This window comes from Salvelinus alpinus, chromosome 7 (assembly GCF_045679555.1).
Source record: "Salvelinus alpinus chromosome 7, SLU_Salpinus.1, whole genome shotgun sequence".
NCBI classification, from domain to species: Eukaryota; Metazoa; Chordata; class Actinopteri; order Salmoniformes; family Salmonidae; genus Salvelinus; species Salvelinus alpinus.
This window is the reverse complement of record NC_092092.1, coordinates 78,265,962-78,290,953: the sequence shown is the minus strand read 5'-3', so window position 1 is coordinate 78,290,953 and position 24,992 is coordinate 78,265,962. Positions and strand designations below refer to the sequence as shown.

Here is a 24,992-nt window from a genome sequence, read left to right as displayed (position 1 = left end):
ATGGTTCCTTTTGCTATAATCCCAGCACCTGGTTTTAAATAGCTTTTCAAGTTTGTGATTATATACACTGAGTGTACAAAACATTAGGAACATCTTCCTAGTATTGAGTTACACCCCCCTTTGCCCTCAGAACAGCCTCCGTTTGTCAGGGAATGGACTCTACAAGGTGTCCAAAGCATTCCACAGGGAATGGACTCTACAAGGTGTCCAAAGCATTCCACAGGGAATGGACTCTACAAGGTGTCCAAAGCATTCCACAGGGAATGGACTCTACAAGGTGTCCAAAGCATTCCACAGGGAATGGACTCTACAAGGTGTCCAAAGCATTCCACAGGGAATGGACTCTACATGGTGTCCAAAGCATTCCACAGGGAATGGACTCTACAAGGTGTCCAAAGCATTCCACAGGGAATGGACTCTACAAGGTGTCCAAAGCATTCCACAGGGAATGGACTCTACAAGGTGTCCAAAGCATTCCACAGGGAATGGACTCTACAAGGTGTCCAAAGCATTCCACAGGGAATGGACTCTACAAGGTGTCCAAAGCATTCCACAGGGATGCTGGCCCATGTTGAATCCAATGCTTCCCACAGTTGTGTTAAGTTGGCTGGGAGTGGATCTCTACTATGACTAGCTTGTTCCATCTCATCCCACGGATGCTCAATATACACATGGATACATTGCTGCCATGAAGGGATGCACCTGACTGACAGTGATGTTCAGATATCTTGTGGCATTCAAACTTTACTCCACTTTTATCAAAAGGCCCAATGTGTGCCATGAAAACACACCCAACACCATCACCAGCCTGTAATGTCGACACGCGGCATGATGGATGCATGTACTCGTGGTTTTCTCCATACCCTAGTCCTCCCACCAGCGTGAAAAAGCACGAACTGGGATTCATCAGACCAGGCAAATATTTCTCAAATTCTCCAGTGTTTGTTCTTTAGCCCATTTTCTATTTTTTTGCTGAAAGAAGTGGAACTCTGTAAGGTCGTCGGCGGCCATACCCCATTAATGTCAAGGTACGATGAGTTGTACATTCTCTTATGGTAATGTTGTACTAGATTGTCAATTGACTAACTGTAGCCCATCGTGTCCTCTTTCATCAATGACCCATTTTCGTCCACTGGATGTCCTCTGGGTAGTGGACCATTCATGATACACATGGGAAACTGTTGAGCGTGGAAAAACCCAGCAGCGGTGCAGTTCTTGACACACTCAAACTGGTGCGCCTGGCACCTTTTACCATACCCCGTTTAAAGGCACTTAAATATTTTGTCTTGCCCATTCACCCTCTGAATGGCACACAATCCATGTCTCAAGGCTTAACAATCCTTTTTAAAATCGGGTTTCTTCCCTTTATCTACACGGATAGAATTGGATTTAACAGGTGACATCAATAAGGGCTCATAGACTAACCAGGTGAATCCAAGTGAAAGCTATGTCATGGAAAGAGCAGGTGTTCTTAATGTTTTGTACACTCAGTGTAAGTGCCACACACACACACACACCTTATGCTGTCAGTATAGAGGAGGTAGGGCTATATCATGAATAAAATAGTAACGTTACCACTGCATCGACCAACATAATTTATATTCTGTATATCACTTTGACAGTAGTGTGTGTGTATGTCATGGTGTGTGTGTGTGTGTGTTGCTGTGTTCAAAACAACTGGGAACTCTGAAAAATACCAGGTCAAATCATGACGTCAGTGATCTTCAGGTGGGAAAGTCAGAGTTCTAGAAAGAGGCCTGAGTTCCCAGTTGGATGACCGTTCAAATCCATTCTTCCCAGTCAGAGTTAGTTTCCAGTCTCCCAGTTGTTTAGAATGTGACATTAGTCACAGTGTGTGAGTGTGTTTGTGTCACTGTTTGTGTGTGTGTGTGTGTCACAGTGTGTGTGTGCTACACCAGCCAACATCATTTCACATTCATACCCTCCCTGGTCTACACCCTCCTTGGTCTACACCCTCCCTGGTCTACACCCTCCCTGGTCTACACCCTCCCTGGTCTACACCCTCCCTGGTCTACACCCTCCCTGGTCTACACCCTCCCTGGTCTACACCCTCCTTGGTCTACACCCTCCCTGGTCTACACCCTCCCTGGTCTACACCCTCCCTGGTCTACACCCTCCCTGGTCTAAACCCTCCCTGGTCTACACCCTCCCTGGTCTACACCCTCCCTGGTCTATACCCTCCCTGGTCTACACCCTCCCTGGTCTACACCCTCCCTGGTCTAAACCCTCCCTGGTCTACACCCTCCCTGGTCTACACCCTCCCTGGTCTACACCCTCCCTGGTCTACACCCTCCCTGGTCTAAACCCTCCCTGGTCTAAACCCTCCCTGGTCTACACCCTCCCTGGTCTAAACCCTCCCTGGTCTAAACCCTCCCTGGTCTACACCCTTCCTGGTCTAAACCCTCCCTGGTCTAAACCAGACAGTTGTGCCATTTAGCTGAAGGAGGAAAGACAGTTTGGCCACTAGCGACTACCTACCTACCTTCATTAGTAACTAATCTGGCTCATCCCGTGCTTTCTCTCTCCTCATCCCTTGCTTCCTCTGGGTGGAGAGAGGAGGGAGATGTTGTACCATATGGCCAATTAAAAGACACTTTGTTCGTAATTCCAAATGGTTCCCCTCGGATTCCTGAAGGAAATCCAGCTGGCAGGTCAAGTTTGGGGGTTGGGTTTTTTGGGGGTGAAATCCAGCTGGCAGGTCAAGGTTGAGGGTTGATGTGGTGGAGGGTTTTAGGGAGGTGGAATAACTGCAGCTAAGGAAGACATATGGTTGGCTAATGATTTGCCTACAGAGTCGTTAATATAATTAAAATAGAATAGGTGGATGTTGACCTCCTAACACCAATTTTAGAGGCAGTTTTACTGAGTCATTGTGGGGTCTTGTGGAGACTGGGCATACGGCGTAGGTGATCACTGACGACCTCTAGCCTCACTGACAGATGCTTCTCCTGGACAGAGGGAAAGGACAAAGAGGGAGAGGAGGAGAAGGAGAGAGAGAGGTAGACTGGGTCAGAAGTAGAGGAGACTGGCAGAGGGAGCGAGAAGGGACGGAGGGAGAGAGAAGGTAGAGGGGAAGAGGAAGAGAGAGAGGGAGAGAGAGGGAGAAGGGAGAGAGAGGGAGAGAGAGAGAGAGAGAGAAGGGAGAGAGAGGAAGAGAGAGAGAGTGAGAGAAGGGAGAGAGAGAGAGATAAGGGAGAGAGAGATAGAAAGAGAGAGATGAGTGGGAGGGAGAGAGAGAGAGAGAAGGGAGAGAAGGGAGGGAGGGAGAGAAAAGGGAGAGAGAAAGAGGGAGGAAAAATATACTGTAAAGGAGATGGATGAGGCAGAGGGATGAAGACTATGTCAGAAGGAGAGGAGACAGACAGAGAAAGAGAGAGTGATGGAGAGAAGGGGAGAGCGGGAAAATAGAGACAGGGGCAGAGGGAGAGAGAGAGATAAAGCTGGTTCTGGGGCTCTGTTCACAAACACAAACAGACCCCACAGAGCCGAAGGACAAATTAGACCCAACCAAATCATTAGAAAACAAACAGATAATTACTTGACACATTGGAAAGAATTTACAAAAAAACATAGCAAACTAGAATGCTATTTGGCCCTAAACAGAGAGTACACAGTGGCAGAATACCTGGCCACTGTGACTGACCCAAAATGAAGTTAACCTTTGACTATGTACTGGAGGTGGACAGAGACATACTTTACTTTGTCAATGGTAGGTTACGGGGGACTCTTTGTGGAGATTCACCTATTACTCACCTCTTGGCCACAGCACAGTAGACTATATGATTACAGACATTGACCCTTTCTCTCTCAGCTCATTCACTGTCAAGCCACTAACACCTCTGTCTGATCACAGCCAAATTACGTTGTTCCTCAAAAGAACAGACATGGAAACAACCACACATTCACAGCCCAGTAAGCTGTACAACATCAGAAATTCATACAGGTGGGCCCAAAACAACACAGAAGAATACCAGAAAGCAACCTGTAACTAAAATATCCTAACACTCTTAGATAACTTTCTGGATACCACATTCACTCACAGTAAAGAAGGCATCAATCTAGCAGTACAAAACAACTATATATATATATTCAGGAAAACGGCAAAAGAAGCACAACTGAAATTGATAAAAAAACAAATCATAAAAGTCCACAGATGACAAACCAAACCAATCTGGTTTGATGCAGATTGTAAAATTATAAGGAAAACATTTAGAACACTATCCAACCAAAAGCACAGAGACCCAAATAATGGTGAATTACGCCTTCATTACTGTGAGACTTTAAAACTCTATAAACGTACACTCAGAACTTAAAAAGCACAGTACAACAGCAAGCAGCTGACACTAATTGAGGAGTCCATAAACACAAACAACTTCTGGCAAAATTAGCGATACAAAATGGTGACATATGGACAACCCATTTTAAAACACTCTTCAACACCATTCAAATTGACACAAACGCAGAGCAATGCTAAATTCATGAGAAGTTGAATAGATTAGAAAAAGCTATAAAGGACAATCAAAATCCATTGGTCTCCCCAATTACTGACCAGGAGCTCTATAAGAAACTTCCGGCCCTCAAATTTAAAAAGGCATGCGGACCTGATGGCATCCTAAATGAGATGCTCAAACTTACTAGTGCAAAATTTAAATTGGCTATATTAAAACTGCTTAATTTCTGACATCTGGAATCAAGAACTCATAACCCCAATCTTTAAGTACGGAGACAAATTTGACCCTAACAATTACAGAGGCATTTGTGTGAACAGTAACCTGGGGAAGGTTTTCTGTAGTATTATCAATGTAAGAGTTCTAAACTTCCTTAATAAGCACAATGTCTTGAGTAAAATCCAAATTGGATTTATACCAAAACATCGCACGACTGGTCATATTTACACCCTACACACCTGATAGATAAACATGTCCACCAAAATAATACCAAAATATACACTTGCTTTATCAACTTCCAAAAAGCCTTTGATTCTATTTGGCATACAGGACTGTTCTACAAAGTTATTGAAAGTGGTGTAGGGGGTAAAACATGACATAATTAAATCAATGTATACTGGCAATACGTGCAGCATTAAAATTGTCAAGAAAATAGCAGAATTCTTTATCCAGGGGCGGGGCCTTCGCCAGGGTTGCAATCTGAGCCCTGCACTCTTCAATATTTACATCAATGAATTGGCCACTATTCTAGAAAAATCCTCAGCCCCTGGTGTTAGTCTCCACAATTCAGATGTTAAATGCCTACTCTTCGCAGATGACCTATGCCTGCTGTCACCCACAGCACATGGCCTACAGCAGACCCTGGACCTGCTAGAGCAGTACTACCAGACCTGGGCCCTGGCAGTAAACCCCAAAAAGACTAAAATAATGATTTTCCAGAGAAGATCCAGATCTCAGGGAATTAGACCAAAGTTCTCAATTGCTACAAAATATATAGAGTACTGCACACACTACAATTACTTAGGTTTAAAAATAAGCTTAACTGGACACCTTAATGAGGCATTGAATGAACTGAGAGAGAAAGCACGCAGGGCATTCTACGCCATTAAAAAACAAATTCAAATTGGATTAAACTAATTGAATGTGTCATTGAACCAATTGCACTTTATGGCAGCGAGGTGTGGGGTCCACTTGCAAAACAAGATTTCACCAAATGGGACAAACATCCCATTGAAACTCTGCATGCAGAGTTCTGTAAGATTCTCCTACATGTCCAGAGGACAACTAAAAACAATGCATGCAGGGCAGAATTAGGCCAATATCCACTAATAATAAAAACTAAAAAAAGTTTTGGAAACATCTAAAATACAGTGACCCCCTCTCATATCATTACCAAGCCCTGCAATGCCAAGAGCTGAGCAAAGAAAAGAGTCCCCTCATCCAGCTGGTCCTGAGTTCACAAACCTGTTCTACTAACACAATGAAGCCTCAGGACCAGAACATCCAATCAATCAGAATAAACCAAATTACAACACAGTCAAACAAAAACGACATTGCTTATTGGGAAACACAAGCACAACGCAAAATGCAGTGCTATCTGGCCCTAAATCAACAGTACACCATGGCAAACTATTTGACCATGGTCAAAACCTTGACAAAGTACAGGCTCAGAGAGCACAGCCTTGCCATTGAGAAGGGTAGACACAGGAAAACCTGTCTCCCTGTAGAGGAAAGGCTGTGCAACCACTGCACCACAGCAGAACCTGAGACGGAGCTGCATTTCCTGACAAAATGTTTATAAATATAAAACAATTAGAGAGTGTCATTTCCCCAAATTTGAAACCCTTATTCAAGGTTTCAAAGACCTCTCTGATGAGAGTAGGCTACCCGTCCTGTTGGGGGAGGATGCAGGGAGCTGTGGGTTGGCAGCGCACTACATTGCTGCCTGCCATAAGATGAGGGACAGTGTCTGACAGACCAATCAACCTGCACATGTCCTCTACTGTATGCTTATTGTTCAATGTATGGTTATTTTGACCCTTGGTTATTGTTGTTACTGTTATCCCGTTGACAATTTTGATTCTTATTATCTTAATATTGTAAATATCCAAAGTAAGCTTTGGCAATATGTACATTGTTACGTCATGCCAATAAAGCAAATTGAATTGAATTGAATTAATATATTTGCACTCTGGACTGTGGTGAGACAACTTCAACAATATAAAAATCAAGAGCAGGAGAAGAACAGAGCACTAGAGGAGAGAAGCAGACTGCTGGGGGAGAGGGTGAGGGGGAGGTGGCCACCCCCGCATAGAAACCAGCAGAACAGCCCACCTCAGCTCCCGACAAAAGTCTCGAACCCACAGCAGAACAGTCCACACCAGACACTGACCATGGCGTCGACATCACAGCAGAACAGACAAATGAAGAACCCCAAGCCCAGGGGTTCTCACCCCCTCTGACCACTCCCCCTGTCAGCCACCCTGATAGCCCTCCTGACAACCCCCCCACAACCACTGAGGACAAACACAAGACACAGATTGTACTCCTTATGGACTCAAATGGGAAATATTTACAAAATATTTCCCAAACAGTGTGTCTAAACTCTGCGCCCCCTAGACCTTCTGTCTGAGGACCAACTAGGTTCACCCAGCCATATAATAATACACCCAGCCTGCCCTAGACCTTCTGTCTGAGGACCAACTAGGTTCACCCAGCCATATAATAATACACCCAGCGCACCCTAGACCTTCTGTCTGAGGACCAACTAGGTTCACCTAGCCACATAATAATACACCCAGCCTGCCCTAGACCTTCTGTCTGAGGACCAACTAGGTTCACCCAGCCACATAATAATACACCCAGCGCCCCCTAGACCTTCTGTCTGAGGACCAACTAGGTTCACCCAGCCATATAATAATACACCCAGCGCACCCTAGACCTTCTGTCTGAGGACCAACTAGGTTCACCCAGCCATATAATAATACACCCAGCGCACCCTAGACCTTCTGTCTGAGGACCAACTAGGTTCACCCAGCCACATAATAATACACCCAGCCTGCCCTAGACCTTCTGTCTGAGGACCAACTAGGTTCACCCAGCCACATAATAATACACCCAGCGCACCCTAGACCTTCTGTCTGAGGACCAACTAGGTTCACCCAGCCATATAATAATACACACAGGCACAAACGACCTGAGAACACAGCAGGAAAGGGTGGCCACAGCACTGAAGGGAGTGATTGAAAAAGCTTCTTCTACTTTCCCCAACGCACAAGTGGTTATCTCCACCCTGCTACCATACAGCGGGTAAACGCAAGTATTTCCCGTGACTGTCCCTCAAAACCAAATGTTTTCCTGGCCCACCACTCCACCCTGGACTTGAACAGCCTCTATGACCAGGTCCACCTCTACAAGGCAGCAGTGTCCACCTTCGCCCGGACTCTAAAGGACATCACTCTCAAACGCAGCCCCAATACTTCAAACAGGAGCAACAGATCAATAGACACCCTGCCCAGACCAGCGAGACTCTCTCCCAGACCTGCGGGACCCCCCCCCCCCCTTCACATAGAGGACCCACGCCGAGAGGACCTACATCCAGACCACAACACCACCAGCCACATACACACCCCCACCAATCAACACACCCCCAAGTCAACTATGCCCACACCCCATTTAGGCACCCTCAGATCAGACCTATGCCCCTCCTGCCCACTCCATGCACCACACCCATGCAAAGAGGGCCTCAACATGGACGTCACACATACGCCGAGGCTGTGAGCGGGTAAACAGGCCCAACCCCCACTCTTACACAAGACCAAGCCAATGGCATGTACCAGATGCAACATTGGACAACATTGGACACTTTATGGAACACAAAGCCTTCACTAACTCATCCTGAAACATCCAAGGCCTGAGGTCATCTGCCTTTGGCCTAAAGAGCAGGAACCTGGACTTCATCAAAGAAATTGGAAATACAGACATTGTCATCCTACAAGAAACATGGTATAAAGGAGATGGACCCACTGGTTGCCCTCTAGGTTACAGAGAGATGGTAGTCCCATCCACCAAACTACCAAGTGTGACACAGGGTTGGGACTCAGGGAATATGCTAATTTGGTATAGAGCAGACCTAACTCACTCCATTAACTTAATCAAAACAGGAACATTTTACATTTGGCTCGAAATTCAAAAGGAAATTATCTTAACAGAGAAAAATGTCCTCCTGTGTGCTACCTATATCCCCCCACTAGAATCCCCATACTTTAATGAAGAGAGCTTCTACATCCTGGAGGGGTAAATCAATAATTTCCAGGCCCAGGGACATGTACTAGTCTGTGGCGACCTAAATGCCAGAACCGGACAAGAATCTGACACCCTCAGCACACAGGGACACACACACCTACCTGGAGGTGACAGCATTACCTCCCCCATATGCCCCCCTAGGCACAACTATGACAACATAACCAACAAAAACAGGTCACAACTCCTGCAGCTCTTTCGAACGCTGAGTATGTACAGTTGTGTCACGTTCTGACCATAGTTCTTGTGTTTTTCCTTGTTTTGTGTTGGTCAGGACGTGAGCTGGGTGGGCATTCTATGTTTTTCTGTTTCTATGTGGGGATTGTCAATTGGCCTGATGTGGTTCTCAATCAGAGGCAGGTGTTTGTCATTGTCTCTGATTGGGAACCATATTAAGGTAGCCTGTTTTGTGTTGGTATTTGTGGGTGGTTGTTTCCTATCTTTGTGTTTCTCTGCACCAGATAGGACTGTTTCGTTTTGCCACGTTTGTTATTTTTGTATTTGTATAGTGTTCACGTTATTCGTCTCTTTATTTAAAATCATGTTGAACACGGAATACGCTGCGTCTTGGTCCGATCCCTGCTACACCTCTTCAGACGAAGAGGAGGAAGGCTATCGTTACAAGTTGAAGTCGGAAGTTGACATACACCTTAGTCAAATACATTTCAACTCAGTTTTTCACAATTCCTGTCTTTTAATCCTAGTAAAAATTCCCTGTCTTAGGTCAGTTAGGATCACCACTTTATTTTAAGAATGTGAAATGTCAGAATAATAGTAGAGAGAATTATTTATTTCAGCTTTTATTTCTTTCATCACATTCCCAGTGGGTCAGAAGTTTACAAACACTCAAATAGTATTTGGTAGCATTGCCTTTAAATTGTTTAGCTTGGGTCAAACGTTTTGGGTAGCCATCCACAAACTTCCCACAATAAGTTGGGTCAATTTTGTCCCATTCCTCCTGACAGAGCTGGTGTAACTGAGTCAGGTTTGTAGGCCTCTTTGCTCGCACCCGCTTTCAGTTCTGCCCACAAATTTTCTATAGGATTGAGGTCAGGGCTTTGTGATGGCCACTCCAATACTTTGACTTTTTTGTCGTTAAGCCATTTTGCCACAACTTTGGAAGTATGCTTAGGGTCATTGTCCATTTGGAAGACCCATTTGCGACCAAGCTGTAACTTCCTGACTGATGTTTTGAGATGTTGCTTCAATATATCCACATAATTTTCCTCCCTCATGATGCCATCTATTTTGTGAAGTGCACCAGTCCCTCCTGTAGCAAAGCACCCCACAACATGATGCTGCCACCCCTGTGCTTCACGGTTGTGATGGTGTTCTTGGGCTTGCAAGCCTCCCCCTTTTTCCCCCAAACAGGTCATTATGGCCAAACAGTTCTATTTTTGTTTCATCAGACCAGAGGACATTTCTCCAAAAAGTATGATCTTTGTCCCCATGTGCAGTTGCAAACCGTAGTCTGGCTTTTTTATGGAAGTTTTGGAGCAGTGGTTTCTTCCTTGCTGAGCGGCTTTTCAGGTTATGTCGATATAGGACTCATTTTACTGTGGATATAGATACTTTTGTACCTGTTTCCTCCAGCATCTTCACAAGGTACTTTGCTGTTGTTCTGGGATTGATTAGCACTTTTCACACCAAAGTATGTTCATCTCTAGGAGACAGAACTCCTTCCTGAGCGGTATGATGGCTGCAAAGTCCCATGGTGTTTATACTTGCATAGTATTGTTTGTACAGATGAACGTGGTACCTTCAGGCATTTGGAAATTGCTCCCAAGGATGAACCAGACTTGTGGAGGTCTACAATCTACAATTGTTTGAAAAATTACTTGTGTCATGTACAAAGTAGATGTCCAAACCGACTTGCCAAAACTATAGTTTGTTAACAAGAAATTTATGGAGTGGTTGAAAACAAGTTTTAATGACTCCAACCTAAGTGTATGTAAACTTCCGACTTCAACTGTACATAGTCAATGGTAGGCTTCGAGGGGACTCCTATGGTAGGTACACCTATAGCTCATCTCTTGGCAGTAGTACTGTAGACTACTTTATCACTGACCTCAACCCAGAGTCTCTCAGAGCGTTCACAGTCAGCCCACTGACACCCCTATCAGACCACAGCAATATCACAGACTACTTGAACAGAGCAATACTCAATCATGAGGCATCAAAGCCAAAGGAATATTAAGAAATGCTATAGCATAGAAATGCTATTTTGTACCTGATGTCCTTACACAGCTCTCTGGTCTTGGCCATTGTGGAGAGGTTAGGTTGGAGTCTGTTTGATTGAGTGTGTGGACAGGTGTCTTTTATACAGGTAACGAGTTCAAACAGGTGCAGTTAATACAGGTAATGAGTGGAGAACAGGAGGGCTTCTTAAAGAAAAACTAACAGGTCTGTGAGAGCCGGAATTCTTACTGGTTGGTAGGTGATCAAATACTTACTGTATGTCATGCAATAAAATGCAAATTAATTACTTTAAAACCATACAATGTGATTTTCTGGATTTTTGTTTTAGATTCCGTCTCTCACAGTTGAAGTGTACCTATGATAAAAAATTACAGACCTCTACATGCTTTGTAAGTTGGAAAACCTGCAAAATCGGCAGTGTATCAAATACTTGTTCTCCCCACTGTATATATACAGTGTTGTAATGATGTGCAAATAGTTAAGTAAAGTACAAAAGGGAAAATATATAAACATAAATATAGGTTGTATTTACAATGGTGTTTGTTCTTCACTGGTTGCCCTTTTCTTGTGGCAACAGGTCACAAATCTTGCTGCTGTGATGGCACGCTGTGGTATTTCACCCAATAGATATGGGAGTTTATCAAAATTAGATTTTTTTTTCAAATTCTTTGTGGGTCTGTGTAATCTGAGGGAAATATGTGTCTCTAATATGGTCATACATTTGGCAGGAGGTTAAGAAGTGCAGCTCAGTTTCCACCTCATTTTGTGGGCAGTGTGCACATAGCCTGTCTTCTCTTGAGAGCCAGGTCAGCCTTTGGGCTGGCTTTCTCAATAGCAAGGCTTTTTACTTTATTTTATTTCACCTTTATTTAACTAGGCAAGTCAGTTAAGAACAAATTCTTATTTACAATGACGGCCTACCAAAGGCAAAAGGCCTCCTGCAGGTACGGGGGCCTGGGATTTTTAAAAAAATATATAAATATAGGATAAAACATACATTACGACAAGAGAGACAACACAACACTACATAAAGAGAGACCTAAGACAACAACATAGCAAGGTAGCAACACATGACAACACAACAACAACATAGTAGCAACACAACATGGTAGCAGCATAAAACATGGTAGAAACATTATTGGGCACAGACAACAGCACAAAGGTCAACAAGGTAGAGACAACAATACATCACACAAAGCAGCAACAACTGTTAGTAAGAGTGTCCATGATTAAGTCTTTGAATGAAGAGATTGAGATTCAACTGTACAGTTTGAGTGTTTTTTGCAGCTCGTTCCAGTCGCTAGCTGCAGTGAACTGAAAAGACGAGCGACCCAGGGATGTGTGTGCTTTAGAGGCCTTTAACAGAATGTGACTGGCAGAACGGGTGTTGTATGTGGAAGATGAGGGCTGCAGTAGATATCTTAAATAGGGGGAGAGAGGCCTAAGAGGGTTTTATAAATAAGCATCAACCAAGGGTTCTTGCGACGGGAATACAGAGATGACCAGTTTACAGAGGAGTATAGAATGCAGTGATGTGTCCTGTAAAGAGCATTGGTGGCAAATCTGATGGCCGAATCTAGCCGCTCGATAGCACCCTTACCTGCCGATCTATAAATTATGTCTCCGTAATCTACCATGGGTAGGATGGTCATCTGAATCAGGGTTAGTTTGGCAGCTGGGCTGAAAGTGGGGCGATTACGATAGAGGAAACCAAGTCTAGATTTAACTTTAGCCTGCAGCTTTGATATGTGCTGAGAGAAGGACAGTGTACCGTCTAGCCATACTCCCAAGTACTTGTATGAAGTACTTCTATACAGCAAGTACTTCTGTACAGCACTTTGAGATATCAGCTGATGTAAGAAGGGCTATATAAATACATTTGATTTGATTTGAAGTGACTACCTCAAGCTCTAAACCCTCAGAGGTAGTAATCACACCTTTGGGGAGACCTTTGTTTTGGAAGTGTTCAGAACAAAGTTAAGGGTAGAGAAAGCTTGTTGGACACTAAGAAAGCTTTGTTGTAAAGCGTTGAACACAAAATCTGGGTAGGGGCCATCTGAGTATAGGACTGTATCATCTGCATATAAATAGATCAGAGAGCATCCTACTGCCTGAGCTATGTTGTTGATGTTAATTGAGAAGAGCGCGGGGCCTAGGATCGGGCCTTGAGGTACTCCCTTGGTGACAGGCAGTGGTTGAGCCAGCAGATTTTCTGACTTTATACACTGCACTCTTTGAGAGAGGTAATTAGCAAACCAGGCCAAAGACCCCTCAGAGACACCAATACTCCTTAGCCAGCCCACAAGAATGGAATGTTCTACCGTATCAAAAGCTTTGGCCAAGTCAATAAAAATAGCAGGACAACATTGCTTAGAATCAAGCGCAATGGTGACATAATTGAGGACCTTTAAGGTTGCAGTAACACATCCATAACCTGAGCGGAAACCAGATTGCGTACCCGAGAGAATACTATAGATGTCAAGAAAGCCAGTCAGTTGATTATTGACAAGTTGTTCCAACCCTTTTGATAAACAGGGCAACATAGAAATAGATATATAACAGTTAGGATCATGGCTTGGCTGCCTTCCAAGCCATGGGAACCTCCCCAGAGAGAAGAGACAGGTTAAAAAGGTCAGAGATAGGCTTGGCGATGATAGGGGCAGAAACCTTAAAGACGAAAGGGTCTAAACCATCTGACCCAGATGTTTTTTGGGGTCAAGTTTCAGGAGCTCCTCTAGCACCTCGGACTCAGGTGACTGCCTGCAGGGAGAATTATTTTGTGGGGCAGGGGAAAAAGAGGGAGAAGCATCGGGGATAGTCACATTAGAAGGGGTGGGAGATGAGGTAATGTTGGACGGGCAAGGAGGCATGGCTGAGTCAAATAGGAATCCTGACTTAATGAAGTGGTGATTAAAGAGCTCAGCCATGTGCTTCTTGTCAGTAACAACCGAGGAGGGTTTACGAGGAGGGTTTAAACGTTTTCCAGAACTTCTTGGGGTTAGACCCACAGAGAGAGAACTGCTCCTTAATGTAAATAACTTTGGCCTTCCGGATAGCCTGAGTGCACTTATTTTTCATTTGCCTGAACGAGAGCCAGTCAGCCTGAGTATGGATGTGCCGAGCCTTTCATCAAATGCAATTATTGAGGTGGAGAAACCTGTCGAACCAGGGGCTGAACCTGTTTTTAATTCTCATTTTCTTTATGGGGGAGTGTTTGTTTACAATACTGAATATATTGAAAAAGAAGGTCCAAGCGTCAGATCATGAAGGAAGGCTTGCTCATTAAAGTTTTTTACCAAGCGTCTACGACAAATCAGGACAGGTCTTTTCACTGAGCAGCCATTAAGAACACAGGCCGTAAAACAGTGATCACTAAGGTCACTACAGAAAACACCAGACTGATACCTATCAGGATTATTTGTGAGGATAACATCGAGGAGAGTAGCCTTTTCTGGGGGTTTGGAGTCATACCTTGTGGGATTGGTAATAATCTGAGAACGATTTCGGGAGTCTGATTGCTTTAGGATTTGGTCAGATGGTTTAAGTCCCAATTTAGGTCACCTAGTAGGACAAATTCAGACTTAGTGTCAGGGGCCAGGAGAGAGCTTAGGGCAGGTAGGTTACAGGCCGATGCTGACGGAGGATGATAGCACCAGTCAACAAAGAGATATTTGAAAGTTTAATGTTTAAAACCAGCAAATCAAATTGTTTTGGCAGAGACTTGGTGGAGACATTCAAGCACTGAAGGTGATCCTTGGAAGATCTGTCTTGCAGAAAAAGGTTATAACCAGAAAGGTTAATATCAGTATTCAATCTTTCTTAACCACGTCTCAGTAATGGCCAACACATCTGGATTGGAGCTGTGAACCCACACTTTCAGTTGATCCATTTTAGGTAATAAGCTTCTAGTGTTAACGTGCAGAAATCCCAGGCTTTTACTAGAGCAGAAATCAGTGAATCAGATATCAGAGCACAAGTCAGAATTGGGGCTAGCAACAGTAGTTGGGCCAGGGAGTACATGCACATTTCCAGATATCATCAGCAGTAATACAATCAAGGCACGGCAGAGGACAGGGAGAGCTCTGCAGTGCTGATTTATGACATCGGAATGTGCATTAGATGGCAACAAGATCATATTATACAGCAATTTCATCCGGTATCATGAATACAAAGCCGGCGAGAGGTGGTTAAAATAGGATGGGAGGCCAAAAGTCTGTGTAACCAATAGAGAGTCAGAGTCCCGAGTGTGGGAACAAACCGTCTGTCCCACGGTTGGGTAAACAAGGAAGTTCATAGTCAACAAAACATACAGGAGTCGTGAGGCAAATACCAAAATAGCTAAATGCACAAGCAATTTTTTTTATATATAACGACTTGGGGCTAGCCATTGTAACTTCAGAGTCACTCGCCCCAACAGTGCGTGTGTGCTGGAGGCGAGCGAAAGCTCGGGACAGAGGTGTGAGTGTGGTGGAGGTACCTGTACCAGACAGGGGGAGACAGGCCAGGGCAGACAGTGAACAGATCGCCAGGTGGAATCCAAGCAGCAGTGCAGCAGGCAACGGGAGAAGCTTTTATTTCTGGAGGCAGATTTCTTGTAGAAAATACCAGTGGAGATCTTTGAACAGCGGGAGGGGGCTTCAAAGACTCCTGCCACTTGTTGGGCCCAAAGGCCTCGACACCTCTCACTTCACACCTCAGTGCTAATTGAAGATGTATCTGGTCTAGCCTAAACTCAGCATTCAGTCCTTATACTGTGAAATATATTATTGTAATGTACTTTATTTTTTAATGTAAATTTTTTCCGATTTGTTTTTGAATTCTTTGTGGGTCTGTGTAATCTGAGTGAAATATGTGTCTCTATGGTCATACATTGGGCAGGTTAGAAAGTGCAGCTCAGTTTCCACCTCATTTTGTGGGCAATGTGAACATATTATACCTTTATTCAACAAGGAACACAGACTGAGACCAAGGTCTCTTTTACAGCTGGGCCCTGCGTATACATGTTACACATACAGTTTAGGTACAATGATTAAGAAACTACACAAGACAAACAAAACGATCACAGATAACACAACAACAAAAAATACAGCAGCAGATTATTACATTCCCCTAACAGCACAAGAACTTGCATTACCTGAAACAGTTACAAGCAATACAAAAATTAAAATCCTCCAATAAATATTTAAAATGGGCAACAGGGGGACAAGAGTCTCAAGTTTAAGTTTAGTCTGCAGGCTATTCCATAGGCGAGGAGCGTAACAGGAAAAGGCAGCCATGTGGAAATTGCATGGTCCTCAAGTGTAATCCATGCTTGAGACCTGGTTTTAGGAAATAGAATTAGAATATTTATTAGTGATGATAAATAAGAAGGTAGTTTATTCAGAAGTGCTATATAGACCTGGCAGACCTGGCTTCTCTTGAATGCCAGGTCTGCCTACGGCGGCCTTTCTCAATAGCAAGGCTATGCTCACTGAGTCTGTACATAGTCAAAGATGTTCTTCATTTTGGGTCAGTCACAGTGGTCAGGTATTCTGCCACTGTGTACTCTCTGTTGAGGGCCAAATAGCATTCTAGTTTGCTCTGTTTTTTTGTAAATTCTTTCAAATGTGTCAAGTAATTATCTTTGGTTGGGTCCTGGGGCTCTGTGGGGTCTGTTTGTGTTCGTTGTTTTTCAGTTCAATATCTGTGTAGGGGTTTCAGTGCTGGACTCATAGCTACGTGTGGCACATTTTCATTGGTTCGAATGGTCTATACATTGAGCCTGAAACAGGATACTTGTTATTTGGCCAATGGCCAAATTTTACTGCAAGGAATTTTAATTGGTCAACCACAGACTAGGGTTGGGGGTTATAAATTACATCCTGTCTCTTTGTTCTGTGAAGAATCACTGAGGACAGGGAAGAATGACCATCTACTTCCCAGCAAAACAACTATAACACTTTGTAATGGCAGGTTGGGAATAGCTTCCTTTTAGGTGGTTGTAGAATTTAACGTCTCTTTTCTGGATTTATAATTAGTGGGTATCGGCCTATTTCCGCTCTGCATGCATTATTTGGTGTTTTATGTTGTACACTGAGAATATTTTAGCTGAATTCTGCATACAGAGTCTCAAATTGGTGTTTCACCCATTTTGTGAATTCTTGGTTGGTGAGTGGACCCCAGACCTCACAACCATAAGGGGCAATGGGTTCTAGAACTGATTCAAGTATTTTTAGCCAGATCCTAATTGTTATGTCGAATTGTATGTTCCTTTTGATGGCATAGATGGCCCTCTCTGATCGTTCACAGCTTTGTGGAAGTTACCTGTGGCGCTGATGTTTAAGCCAAGGTATGTATAGTTTTTTGTGGGCTCTAGGACAATGGTGTCTAGATGGAGTTTGTATTCGTGGTCCTGGGAACTGGACCTTTTTTGGAACACCATTATTTTTGTCTTACTGAGATTTCCTGTCAGGGCCCAGGTCTGACAGAATCTGTGCTGAAGATCTAGATGCTGCTGTAGGCCCCCCTTGGTTGAGAACAGAAGCACCAGATCATCAGCAAACAGTAGACATTTGACTTCAGATTCTAGTAGGGTGAGACCGGGTGCTGCAGACTGTTCTAGTGCCCTTGCCAATTTGTTGATATATAAATATATATATATATATATATATATATATATATATATATATATATATATATATATATGTTGAAGAGGGTGGGGCTTAAGCTGCATCCCTGTCTCACCCCAAGGCCTTGTGGAAAGAAATGTGTGTGTTTTTTGCCAATTTTAACCACACATTTGTTGTTCGTATACACAGATTTTATAATGTCGTATGTTTTTCCCCCAACACCACTTTCCATCAATTTGTATGGCAGGCCCTCGTGCCAAATTGAGTCGAAAGCTTTTTTGAAATCAGCGAAGCATGAGAAGACTTTGCCTTTGTTTTGGTTTGTTTGTTTGTTTGTCAATTAGGGTGTGCAGGGTGAATATGTGGTCTGTCGTACGGTAATTTGGTAAAAAGCCAATTTGACATTTGCTCAGTACATTGTTTTTGCTGAGGAAATGTACGGGTCTGCTGTTAATGTTAATGCAGAGCATTTTCCCAAGGTTGCTGTTGACGCATATCCCACAGTAGTTATTGGGCTTAAATTTCTCTCCACTTTTGTGGAATATGCCAGATCTGAGGCTAATGTTAAAGAATTGGAATTTGTAGTCTGTATATTTGATCATTTCATTTAGGATACCATTAACACCACAGGCCTTTTTGGGTTGAAGGGTTTGGTTCTTTTGTCCTGTAGTTCATTCAATGTAATTGGAGAATCCAATGCCTTCTGGTAGTCTTTAACAGTTGATTCTAAGTGGAGAAGTGGTTTATCCATACATCTCCATTTTGAATCGATAACTGCCTCAGTCCTCTCTCTGCCTCAGTCCTCTCTCTCTGCTTCTCTGCCTCAGTCCTCTCTCTCTCTGTGTCTCTTCCTCTGGCTCAGTCCTCTCTCTCTCTCTCTCTCTCTCTCTCTCTCTCTCTCTCTCTCTCTCTCTCTCTCTCTCTCTCTCTCTCTCTCTCTCTCTCTCTCTCAATTCAATTCAATTCAATTCAAGGGGCTTTATTGGCATGGGAAACATGTGTTAACATTGCCAAAGCAAGTGAGGTAGATAATATACAAAAGTCAAATAAACAATAAAAATGAACAGTAAACATTACACATACAGACGTTTCAAAACAATAAAGACATTACAAATGTCATATTATATATATGCAGTGTTGTAACAATGTACAAATGGTTAAAGCACACAAGTTAAAATAAATAAACATAAATATGGGTTGTATTTACAATGGTGTTTGTTCTTTACTGGTTGCCCTTTTCTTGTGGCAACAGGTCACAAATCTTGCTGCTGTGATGGCACACTGTGGAATTTCACCCAGTAGATATGGGAGTTTATCAAAATTGGATTTGTTTTCGAATTCTTTGTGGATCTGTGTAATCTGAGGGAAATATGTCTCTCTAATATGGTCATACATTGGGCAGGAGGTTAGGAAGTGCAGCTCAGTTTCCACCTCATTTTGTGGGCAGTGAGCACATAGCCTGTCTTCTCTTGAGAGCCATGTCTGCCTACGGCGGCCTTTCTCAATAGCAAGGCTATGCTCACTGAGTCTGTACATAGTCAAAGCTTTCCTTAAGTTTGGGTCAGTCACAGTGGTTAGGTATTCTGCCACTGTATTCTCTCTGTTTAGGGCCAAATAGCATTCTAGTTTGCTCTGTTTTTTTGTTAATTCTTTCCAATGTGTCAAGTAATTATCTTTTTGTTTTCTCATGATTTGGTTGGGTCTAATTGTGCTGTTGTCCTGGGGCTCTGTGGGGTGTGTTTGTGTTTGTGAACAGAGCCCTAGGACCAGCTTGCTTAGGGGACTCTTCTCCAGGTTCATCTCTCTGTAGGTGATGGCTTTGTTATGGAAGGTTTGGGAATCGCTTCCTTTTAGGTGGTTGTAGAATTTAATGGCTCTTTTCTGGATTTTGATAATTAGTGGGTATCGGCCTAATTCTGCTCTGCATGCATTATTTGGTGTTCTACGTTGTACACGGAGGATATTTTTGCAGAATTCTGCATGCAGAGTCTCAATTTGGTGTTTGTCCCATTTTGTGAAATCTTGGTTGGTGAGCGGACCCCAGACCTCACAACCATAAAGGGCAATGGGCTCTATGACTGATTCAAGTATTTTTAGCCAGATCCTAATTGGTATGTTGAAATTTATGTTCCTTTTGATGGCATAGAATGCCCTTCTTGCCTTGTCTCTCAGATCGTTCACAGCTCTGTGGAAGCTACCTGTGGTGCTGATGTTTAGGCCGAGGTATGTATAGTTTTTTGTGTGCTCTAGGGCAACGGTGTCTAGATGGAATTTGTGGTCCTGGCGACTGGACCTTTTTTGGAACACCATTATTTTGGTCTTACTGAGATTTACTGTCAGGGCCCAGGTCTGACAGAATCTGTGCAGAAGATCTAGGTGCTGCTGTAGGCCCTCCTTGGTTGGTGACAGAAGCACCAGATCATCAGCAAACAGTAGACATTTGACTTCGGATTCTAGTAGGGTGAGACCGGGTGCTGCAGACTGTTCTAGTGCCCGCGCCAATTCGTTGATATATATGTTGAAGAGGGTGGGGCTTAAGCTGCATCCCTGTCTCACCCCACGACCCTGTGTGAAGAAATGTGTGTGTTTTTTGCCAATTTTAACCGCACACTTGTTGTTTGTGTACATGGATTTTATGATGTCGTATGTTTTACCCCCAACACCACTTTCCATCAATTTGTATAGCAGACCCTCATGCCAAATTGAGTCGAAGGCTTTTTTGAAATCAACAAAGCATGAGAAGACTTTGCCTTTGTTTTGGTTTGTTTGGTTGTCAATTAGGGTGTGTAGGGTGAATACATGGTCTGTTGTACGGTAATTTGGTAAAAAGCCAATTTGACATTTGCTCAGTACATTGTTTTCATTGAGGAAATGTACGAGTCTGCTGTTAATGATAATGCAGAGTATTTTCCCAAGGTTACTGTTGACGCATATTCCACGGTAGTTATTGGGGTCAAATTTGTCTCCACTTTTGTGGATTGGGGTGATCAGTCCTTGGTTCCAAATATTGGGGAAGATGCCAGAGCTAAGGACGATGTTAAAGAGTTTTAATATAGCCAATTGGAATTTGTTGTCTGTATATTTGATCATTTCATTAAGGATACCATCAACACCACAGGCCTTTTTGGGTTGGAGGGTTTTTATTTTGTCCTGTAACTCATTCAAGGTAATTGGAGAATCCAGTGGGTTCTGGTAGTCTTTAATAGTTGATTCTAGGATTTGTATTTGATCATGTATATGTTTTTGCTCTTTATTCTTTGTTATAGAGCCAAAAAGATTGGAGAAGTGGTTTACCCATACATCTCCATTTTGGATAGATAATTCTTCGTGTTGTTGTTTGTTTAGTGTTTTCCAATTTTCCCAGAATTGGTTAGAGTCTATGGATTCTTCAATTACATTGAGCTGATTTCTGACGTGCTGTTCCTTCTTTTTCCGTAGTGTATTTCTGTATTGTTTTAGTGATTCACCATAGTGAAGGCGTAGACTCAGGTTTTCCGGGTCTCTATGTTTTTGGTTGGACAGGTTTCTCAATTTATTTCTTAGATTTTTGCATTCTTTATCAAACCATTTGTCATTGTTGTTCATTTTCTTCGGTTTTCTATTTGAGATTTTTAGATTTGATAGGGAAGCTGAGAGGTCAAATATACTGTTAAGATTTTCTACTGCCAAGTTTACACCTTCACTATTGCAGTGGAACGTTTTACCCAGGAAGTTGTCTAAAAGGGATTGAATTTGCTGTTGCCTAATTGTTTTTTGGTAGGTTTCCAAACTGCATTCCTTCCATCTATAGCATTTCTTAATGTTACTCAGTTCCTTTGGCTTTGATGCCTCATGATTGAGTATTGCTCTGTTCAAGTAGACTGTGATTTTGCTGTGGTCTGATAGGGGTGTCAGTGGGCTGACTGTGAACGCTCTGAGAGACTCTGGGTTGAGGTCAGTGATAAAGTAGTCTACAGTGCTACTGCCAAGAGATGAGCTATAGGTGTACCTACCATAGGAGTCCCCTCGAAGCCTACCATTGACTATGTACATACCCAGCGTGCGACAGAGCTGCAGGAGTTGTGACCCGTTTTTGTTGGTTATGTTGTCATAGTTGTGCCTAGGTGGGCATATGGGGGAGGGAATGCTGTCACCTCCAGGTAGGTGTTTGTCCCCCTGTGTGCTGAGGGTGTCAGGTTCCTGTCCAGTTCTGGCATTTAGGTCGCCACAGACTAATACATGTCCCTGGGCCTGGAAATGATTGATTTCCCCCTCCAGGATGGAGAAGCTGTCTTCATTAAAGTATGGGGATTCTAGTGGGGGGATATAGGTAGCACACAGGAGGACATTTTTCTCTGTTAAGATCATTTCCTTTTGAATTTCTAGCCAAATGTAAAATGTTCCTGTTTTGATTAATTTAATGGAGTGAGTTAGGTCTGCTCTATACCAAATTAGCATTCCCCCCTCTCTCTCTCTCTCTCTCTCTCTCTCTCTTTGTCTCAAACTCAACTCTCTCTGTCTCTTTCCTCTGAGTCCCCTCTCCACTTCCTCTCAGTTTCCTCTATTCTCTCTCTTTCAGTCTCCTATCACTCTCTCTGTTTATTTTCCTCTCCTTCTCTCCACTCTCACTCTCTCTTAATCTCTTTCTCTACCCCATGTTCTTCTCCATTTCCCTGTCCCCAGGGTAGTCAGGATAATCCGAGAAGGAAATTAGTGCAACACTGAAACTGAAACCATTAGAGTATGTTTGAATTGACTTCATTTCCCAGCAGGCACCAGAACAGCTGTTAACAATTTACTTTACTTCCTGGCCTGAGTGATTGATAATGACTCATCTGTGGTGAGTCTAACCTTGTTACGAAAAGGAATTGTTGTTCTTTCAATGATATCATCATGTGCCAAATGGACCATGTCAAATGGACGTCCCATTCCCTTTATAGTACACTACTTTTGACCAGGGCCCATAGGGCTATAATGCCATTAGGGTACAATTTGGGATGCAAGCAGAGTTTATCTTCTGTTCAGAACATTACAAAAGGGAAAACACAGCGGCTGGCAGCGGCACACACTGAGACATTCGGTATGGATGAGGTCACACACTGAGACATTTGGTATGGATGAGGTCCCACACTGAGACATTTGGTATGGATGAGGTCTCACACTGAGACATTCGGTATGGATGAGGTCCCACACTGAGACATTCGGTATGGATGAGGTCACACACTGAGACATTCTGGATGGATGAGGTCCCACACTGAGACATTCGGGATGGATGAGGTCACACACTGAGACATTCGGTACAGATGAGGTCACACACTGAGACATTCGCTATGGATTTAGGTCACACACTGAGACATTCGCTACGGATGAGGTCACACACTGAGACATTTGGTACGGATGAGATCACATACCGAGACATTTGGTACCGATGAGGTCACACACTGAGACATTCAGTACCGATGAGGTCACACACTGAGACATTCAGTACCGATGAGGTCACACACTGAGACATTCAGTATGGATGAGATCACACACTGAGACATTCAGTACCGATGAGGTCACACACTGAGACATTCGGTACCGATGAGATCACACACTGAGACATTCGGTATGGATGAGTGATGACGGTGATGATGCAGTGGATGAGTTTATAACAGACCTGAATATGCTGGAGTGGAGTTTACACTGAGTAAACTATAGCTCTGAATGAAACACTTCAATATTCTATGTACCACATTGGTGTGTGTGTGTGTTTGTTTGTGTGTGTGTTTGTTTGTGTGTGTGTGTGTGTGTATGGACGTGTTTAACTATACTTGTGGTACCCACAAGGTCAAATGCTATTTCTAGGGGGTTTAGGGTTAAGGTTAGAATTAGTGTTAGGTTTAGGGTTAGGAGTTAGGGTTAGGTTTAGGGTTAGGAGCTATGGTTAGTTTTAGGGTTAGGAGCTAGTGTTAGGTTTAGGGTTAGGAGCTAGTGTTAGGGTATAGAATAGGTTTTTGGTTAGGGTTTAGGGAAAATGGGATTTTGAATGGGACAGAATTGTGTCCTCCCACAAGGTTAGTTATACAAGACTGTGTGTGTGTGTGTGTGTGTGTGTGTGTGTGTGTGTGTGTGTGTGTGTGTGTGTGTGTGTGTGTGTGTGTGTGTGTGTGTGTGTGTGTGAATATGGATTAAAAAAAACTGAGTGCTCAGTGTGTCAATGTAAAGAACCACCCCATTGTAAGAGACAGGAGCATATTTGTTAAAAGTAGAGATGTAGGTTGTAAGTTTTAATGGGGACTATTATGCGTTAGATTAGGCTTGACAACGTGATTGTCTTAGAGATAAATGGATCTAACCTACGTTGTTTTTTTACGTTAGGGACCAGACTGAGGATGCATCCCAAATGGTACCCAGTTCCCTTTATAGTGCACTACTTTTCACCAGGGTTCATAGGGCTCTGGTCAAAAGGAGTGCACTATGTAGGGATTAGACTGCCATTTGGGATGCTACCCTCAATATGGCTAATTATCTCAGGCGGTGGCTAGAATGTTTTCCAAAAAGCAGCACAAAATATTATCCTGCATGTTTTGTAGTGATACACTGGATACCTTCACATCATTATCAAGACTTCCACATCATTATCAAGACTTTCACATCATTATCAAGACTTTCACATCATTATCAAGACTTCCACATCATTATCAAGACTTCCACATCATTATCAAGACTTTCACATCAGTATCAAGACTTTCACATCATTATCAAGACTTCCACATCATTATCAAGACTTCCACATCATTATCAAGACTTCCACATCATTATCAAGACTTTCACATCATTATCAAGACTTCCACATCATTATCAAGACTTTCACATCATTATCAAGACTTCCACATCAGTATCAAGACTTCCACATCAGTAGACTTCCACATCATTATCAAGACTTCCACATCAGTAGACTTCCACATCATTATCAAGACTTCCACATCATTATCAAGACTTCCACATCATTATCAAGACTTTCACATCATTATCAAGACTTCCACATCATTATCAAGACTTCCACATCAGTATCAAGACTTTCACATCATTATCAAGACTTCCACATCATTATCAAGACTTCCACATCAGTATCAAGACTTCCACATCAGTATCAAGACTTCCACACCAGTATCAAGACTTCCACATCAGTATCAAGACTTCCACATCAGTATCAAGACTTCCACATCATTATCAAGACTTCCACATCATTATCAAGACTTCCACATCATTATCAAGACTTCCACATCATTATCAAGACTTTCACATCATTATCAAGACTTCCACATCATTATCAAGACTTTCACATCATTATCAAGACTTTCACATCATTATCAAGACTTCCACATCATTATCAAGACTTCCACATCAGTATCAAGACTTCCACATCAGTATCAAGACTTCCACATCATTA

The 24,992-nt window shown here is 43.0% G+C and overlaps 1 protein-coding gene across 1 annotated transcript in view; it reads left to right on the top strand.

Moving 5' to 3' along the window:
- Nucleotides 1–24,992, top strand: part of LOC139581712 (BTB/POZ domain-containing protein KCTD16-like) — a 64,963-nt gene that overhangs the window by 1,775 nt on the left and 38,196 nt on the right. The gene's annotated exons all lie outside the window — the stretch shown is intronic.